Source organism: Haliaeetus albicilla, chromosome 3 (genome assembly GCF_947461875.1).
Source record: "Haliaeetus albicilla chromosome 3, bHalAlb1.1, whole genome shotgun sequence".
Taxonomy (NCBI): Eukaryota; Metazoa; Chordata; class Aves; order Accipitriformes; family Accipitridae; genus Haliaeetus; species Haliaeetus albicilla.
The window spans coordinates 51,275,080-51,282,272 of record NC_091485.1 but is presented as its reverse complement, the minus strand read 5'-3'; positions in this window follow the sequence as shown (position 1 = coordinate 51,282,272).

Below are 7,193 nucleotides of genomic sequence, written 5' to 3'. Positions count from 1 at the left end.
TTGGTCTCAGTAAAATGTATTTGAGCCCAGGATGACACTCAGAGAAGGAAAACCTTTCTCCTGACAGCATGCCTATAGAAGGGCATTTTTGGTGACAGTTTGAGGGAGGCTTTTCTTTTAAGCTATAAATAAAAGCTGACAAATATTCTGTTAAACTGAAAAGACAATATACTTTTGAAAACACTGAAGAAAAAGTCATATGGAAAAGAGTATGTTTGTTTGCACAGGATTTTTTTAATAGCTTTTGCATGCAGCACAGAACTAGAAAGAGAAGAGCACTTTTTTGGTAGCATTACATTATAATAGGTTTTCCTAGAATGCTGCCAGCAAAAACTTTGCTTTTGGGCTTCAGCAACACAACCCAATTGTTGTATCTCTTACCCCAGCTTCCCCAGCTGTTGGAGCTCTGTTATTTGCTGTGGGGCTCACTGCTGGAATGTATTTATTTTATGATGGGAATGCAATCCATTATATTTGGAAAGTATGACATTCAGTTACGTCAGTGCGTCCAGGGATCAGGATTAGTATATTGTTTTACAAATAAAGAAGCCAAAGTTCAAGGGTTGTTGTACTTGTGTATACCAATACAGCTTTATCTGAAGATGGGGAAAATGTACAGAAGTTCCACTTTGCTTTATCTCCCTGGCCTGTCTTTCTGTTTGCTAGTTTTGCCCAAATGCACTTCCTATTTTCAACAATTTCTTTTCTGAAGAAGGGTCAACAAATTTCTTGTCTTATTTACCTACATTCATGGCTGGTTTGATAGCAGGACCTTATCCCTTTCCTCAGCCTACAGAGGCATTGCCACAATTTTTTGTGTCTCACAGGGTAACTCACTGTGCCCTCTGCCCAGCTGCCCTTAGGCCAGTGGATAGCAGAGCTTCTAGAACAAACAAAAAAGTCCCCCCTCCTCACGGTCTGGACCACATCTTCCGTCTTGAAGACTTTCAGTCTTGGTGTATTGGGGGTCAACCCTCCTGCAGGTATTACTCTACCAAATGTGGTTCATGTGTGGCAGGAGAGGTCTGAACGAAACTGCCTCGGGGTCCTCCCTCTCCAGTAGCTGCCCTGAGCAAGCATCTGTAGGGGCTGAGCAGGTTTTCCCTTGCTGCTGCAATGACCCCCTGACAGCCCACGCTCCTGCCTGCAGCAGAGCATAGCCAGGGCCTGCAGCACCCTGACCGCCTTCCCACCCCAATCGCCCAAAGTCCCCTGCACTCAAGGGACGTGTCATGTTCATGCTCGCATGGGCATTACCTAAGCAATGCAGCTGTTACCTAACCTGCGGCTGGGGCACCATGCTCTTCTTAGTGCTTCTTGTACTGTGCATTAGTCCTACCCTCAAAAAAAAAAAAAAAAAAAGAAAAAGAAAAAACCCCACATTTCCAACGCTGCCACAAATATTCTCATTTTCATCACCCTCCTCCTGCCTGCCTGCCTGCCAGGACTTCACCCCCAGCCCTCCGGGGGTTTATTTAACCCAGTCCTGCTCTGGCTCCTCCATAGGTTCAGTCTCTTTTGGGAGCCAGACAAAAGCTCTCACCCAGCCTTAACCCTCCCCCGCAGCACACTGCTGCCCCCGGCCTCCTTTCCAGAGGACAAATTCAGTTTTCTTTGGGTCTCTGGAGAGGAAGAGAAGAAATACTTATTATTGTTCCTTCCCACCATGCTTCCCACCAGCCCCAGCTGGTTCCCAGGTCCCTGCAGGAGCGGTAGATACTAGGACATTTTGCCCTTGTACATTACATTTTGCTCTGAATTCAAGTTTTAAAGGACGAGCACTTCTTTTTGAGCTCCTCAAATTCCTGTCAATGTCTGTTAGTCACTGCATCCTCCGAAGTAGTTTCACTAACACTTCTTGGTAATAACTAATAATGCATAAACTGCACTTTACATGTAAAAGTGTAAAGATATAGACAGCACGGAAAACCGAGTTTAGTATAAACCTCCAAAAAATAGTTCTCTGAAGTTGGCCACATTATTTTTTTTAAACAACTTTGAAATATTGACTTATATTTGTTTATTATGCTTGAATAATAGGTATGGCATACCAGCATGATTTGCATATATACATGATTCACTACAAAGAAACTAATAAGGTCTGCAAGCATTAAAATTGAATTAGTGCTTTAAATGCATGATACTTAAAAGAAAATAGTAGGGAAGCTAAAGCTCTCCTATTTTATATCCACAAATTTTTAGAACAACTTTATACATTGACAGCAGATGGACAAATTTTGAAAACAGTGTTGATGGCTTTGGACTCGAGTTACAACCTTTCTGCCAAGAACAATATCACACAAGAAGTCCAGTGATGAAATCTGCTGAGAATATGTCCTCTGGAGTGGTTCTTTTCCACGGCTCCTCCTCCAAGCATGCAACATCTCATTACAAGGTTCACAGATAGCAAAAGATGTTTCAGTGCTTTCTAATTCTTTTTTACAAGATTAGAGACTTATCAGGGTTTTCATTATCTCCAGGATCAATGGCATACATTAATTAAACTGTCATTATGCCTATTTTTCAACCCTTTTGTAAATATAAACTTGAAAAGTATGAACAAGATTTTTATCTGGGTTTATAGAATGAATGCCACAGAACGGCAGCTCTTGGGGGAAAAAAAAAGTGTCCTTAATCCACGTTTTGAAGGATAGCTCATCAGCTCTGCTCACACGCTCAAACGCACAAGGCTGTAACCACCACGCATAGCTACTGCTGTGCCTATTAATGGGGATAAAGATAAGGCAGCCGGCGGTGGCAGGGCGGTGGGTGGGGAGGGCTGCGGACCAGCAGCGTGGCTGGGACTGCTGTGTCGCCCGGCTGGCTGGAGCCACCGGCGCTCGCGGAGGGACCGTCTCCTTCCAGACCTGGGGAATGCAGGGAGAAATGTGTCTTCACCTGTGAAACGGCTCTGCGGTGAGCTGTGCTCTTGGGGTAGGGAAGCACCATGTGGAGGGGCACACAGGGCACTTAGGCGGGATTAGGAAACTGACTGGTTTTGGCTGAAAGAGGATGGATGCTTTCGCAGTGCCTCTGTGTAGCAGCTAATCCTAGATGCACCTCACTAGGAGTTTGAGAAGACTTTACTTTAAAATAATAAACACATTTATTCCTAGTGTTATTTCCCGCATAATTGCCATAACAGGGAGCTGGAATCAACTAATTGCTTCTGCAAACTAGAGCAAGGAACCACATAATCCATAGAATTACCACTCCTTCTAGACATGAGAGATCTTGTGCCCAGACTCTAAATGTCATTCCAACGGCATTCACCCCCTCAGAGAAGTCCTCCTTCCCTGTTGGCTGTCTTTGGGCCTTGAACAGAGGACCCAGAAATTTGCAGCTTGAATTGCAAGACAAAGTCCTAGAGCTACAGGTCTCTGCCACAGCAGGGGAACGACCTGTGTGGACTAAGCTCAGAAAAGGGAGGCACCACAGCCTGTGACCAAAGGGTTACAGTGATGTACATGACCATCCTTTAGTGCAGTAAAATACCATGGAAATGTTCAGAAAGATGGACAACATCATCGTGTCAAGGATCCTAAGCCAGGAAAAATACTTCCAGTTTTTTGATTGCGTATTCCAAGAGCAAAACAGAAGATTAAAGGCAAACCAGCAGCAGATCTCTGAACTCATTGCTGAACAGCATGTTCCTCCACTGATAGCAAAAGATTGTACAGCTTAGGGAGACGAACTGCTCGAGCCTGTTCTGTTTACAGCTTGGGGGCCAGAGATAGGGGATGAGTACAGTTGCAAAAGGATATTATGCCACAGATGAGCTCAAGGGAAAGAAGTGTCATGTGTTTGCAGCTGAGAAGATGACAACTATTATTGCCATGAGCTGCAAGCGTACTTGCATCCAGTTTATCTGGTTATGATATCAGTATCATAAGTGGACTCATCTCGCCATTACTGAATCATTCCGTAAGGCATACGTTAATGCTGAATATGGTCAAGAAATGTGTTTCCACAACCTCCTCTTCCAGTGCACTGCTCCTCAAGACTAACATTTAACTTGCAAGTCCTCTAAGGAAGTGCAGGTCTAGAACATCATTCCTAATTCTCAGAACTGAACAGCAAGAACAGAAGCTGGAAGCTAGCAACCAGGGGTGCTCTCTGGTGCAATAATCCCATCACTAGGTGAAAAGCTGGTGTTGGCATCCAGTTCCTAACAGTCAGCATAGGCATACCTTCTGTCGTTTCTCCACCTGCCAGAAATAATAGCCTCTTTGAAGATTTCACACCCTGAGGTCTTCATTGCAGAACTAAATTCCTACATTTGAAGTATTTCTTTTGCTTGGCAAAGCCGAAGTGACACAACAGCTGACCCCACAAGACTTTTCCTCAGGTGAGACTCAAGGAAGGTTTATTGCATCTGTCTGTGCAGTGCAGCAAGCTCACCCATGCTGCTTGTCCCTTCCCAGCAGTGACTTGTCTGTCCTCACTCAGCACTGAAAGGCCACCATGGGAAGGCAGTGGAGGACTAGCAGTACTAGAGTGGAGCCAATAAAGGTTTACTGATTGATTTACATGACTCAAGAAATCTTTCAAAGCCAACTTGTCCCAGCCAGCTCAGCAGACTAAGAAGAGGTAGGGACTGGCATAGCTGGTTGCTTTCACACATTCAGTCTAGATGGTGAAGGGTTACCAGAAGAGGTGATGGTGGGAGAACATCAGAGGGCAGAAGGAACAAGAAGGCAGCACCAAGCAAGACATGCCAAAAAATGGGAGCAGAAGCGTACTCTGAGCCCTAATTGAAGACCTGCAGGAGCAGCAATGCCTGAAGGCTGTGCACCTCCTCTGAACCACCACTGCCTTTCCTACCTGGAAGGAGATCGGTAAGCTTCATGATGCAAATAGATCCTTCTGGGTCTGGTGGCCACAGAAGGGTTAGAGGCAGCAAGTGCCAGTGGCTTCAGAAGCTGGGGGATTTCCAGCTGCCACCTCTCTTGAACTCCTTTTGCCAGTGGCTGCTGCTGCCAGACCTGACTGAGAAGGCGCCTGTTTTTCTTTCATTTTTGGCCAACATCTGAAATGCTACAGGTTTTTTTCTTGCCCTTTGGATAACTCTGTTGATGTTAAAATCTACTCTTATGAAACTTTTTCCATTTCCCCAGGAAATATGTTGTGTTAATATATTCTTATCCTTTCCTTATTGATTTTATCTGCAATGCCTTTTGCCAAGTGTAATTTTTAGAGCCTTAGGTTTATTGTCTTTGGTCCCAGTTGTTAAGCATTTTGCTGGGCTCCTTTTTTTTCCATGATGCACAGTGCACTTCTTTCAAGTGAGGCACAGCTAAGAGGGGTTTGTTATTTCTGTGTAAGTCAGGCTGTTAGTGTGGGCTAGCAGACAGGGTGAATGAATAAGAGATAAGGCATCTTCCTACATGCTCATACCAGGGAAGCTGAGGCCAAAAGAAAGCTGAATGACACCTAATTAGTTAAGATAAGAAGGAAATGAGAAAGGGACACATGGGAAGCCCTAGGCAGTGACTGTGTTTGCTCATGTTTCTGGCTATGTTGGTTCAAGCATTAGTAAACCATTTTGTACTAACGAGTCGTTTAGTTATAAATGTCTTGTATTTTAGGAGCATCCTGGATGTTGGGCTTGCAGGTCTGTCACCTGCTAATGTCTCTTACCTTTTCAGAGCTCTGCCATGGTGCAGGAGAGGGTGACCCTGGGGAGAGTGGGACTCTGAATGCCCCCGAGTCAGGGCGTGTTACAGCATCCCCTCCCCGTGTCTCTTCTGCATTGGTCACTTGTTTGCTTTGCAGACATCAGCCCACATGCTTGTCTCATTTTTTTAAGGCCTAGCTTCTGAAAGCTGTAAGCTGTAGTTACAAAAGCAGACGTCTTCTCTGCCGGGTGCATGCCTCATCTGCAAAAGTCAGACCTGCTGAGAAACGCCTTTTAATTCAGCTCGTGGAATTTCATCACCTGCGTGGGGCTGTGGGCATCCCCTGGAGAGCCCTCGCTGGGCTGCCGGCTTGCTTGTGCCGGCGCTGCTGCAACTCTGCCAGCTCAGGCAGACCCTGCCTCCTGCTCTCCTGCAGGGCTGAACCCGCCAAGTGGCTTTGTTCGCACTGTTCACGTGGATGACGTCCCCAGCTCTGCCAACAAAGACAACTCTGTGCGGACTAAGTGAACGCCTGACATCATAAGCAGCAATGAGCAAAAGTGGTAGTGAGGTGGCCCAAGGTGGGGTGGCCGCCCTAGCAGAGCACCCTGGAGCAGCAAGGAGCCCTGCCTGGGAAAACACTGATGCTGGGGAGGGAGGGAGCTTGGCCAGACACCAAGTGACTCAGTGGGTGCCGTGTAAAGGATGTTCAGTTTGCAGGGATGTGGAAAGAGCTGTTTTCCCAGGGGCTCCGGGAGGCATTATCAAAGCAGAGCTGTGACGATAGCCACTTTCCCAGAATATTTGGAGTGAAAGACATTTAAATATTATTGATACTAGCAATCTCCAGAGCCTGTTTGATTTGCAAGGGCCTATCACCCAGCCTCAGCCTGCCTTTGATGTGCATTCCTGCATACACACAAAGCACATTCATTTCCTTTTGCAGTGTTTTCATTTGCTGCTAGGAAGCCTCTCGGCCCCTCAGACAGGCCTGTGGCTATTCAAACAGTGTCAGTAGTTTTCATATCACTGAGAGTCTTAAACAAACTCTGCTAGTTTTCTGCTGCACTGCATACCAGCATTTTACCATGGTCCGGAGAGTTTTAAATTCCCACACTAAGACCTATAGCTTCTCTTCAGAAATTACCCACCATCACCACTGCAACTGCCCAAAATATTTGACTGGAAATTAAGTTCTTGCCAACACTCACTGTGGAGTCCCACTTTCTAACACTATAGTATAAAACATGGCTTCCCTCTCCAAAAGAGGTATCGAAGGGTGCCACCAGAGCACACGACAGAAGGAATAAAATGAGGTACAACTCAAATATATTCTGAAGATGCTCTTAAGCTGCGCAGATTTGCATGTGGCAATGTTAGCTAGAGGTAGACTTAACAAAGAAGTGTTGCCATAAAACACTTCCACAGGAAACATCCCTGTAAAAACTAACATATATGGGAGACAAAGCAGCTCTCTGTCATCATGCTGTTCCCTATGCCGCTTCTACTTGTGCCATTTTTTGTCATTGTGTGGTGCTCACAGTAGAATGACTATAATCAACCTGCCAGTGGCAT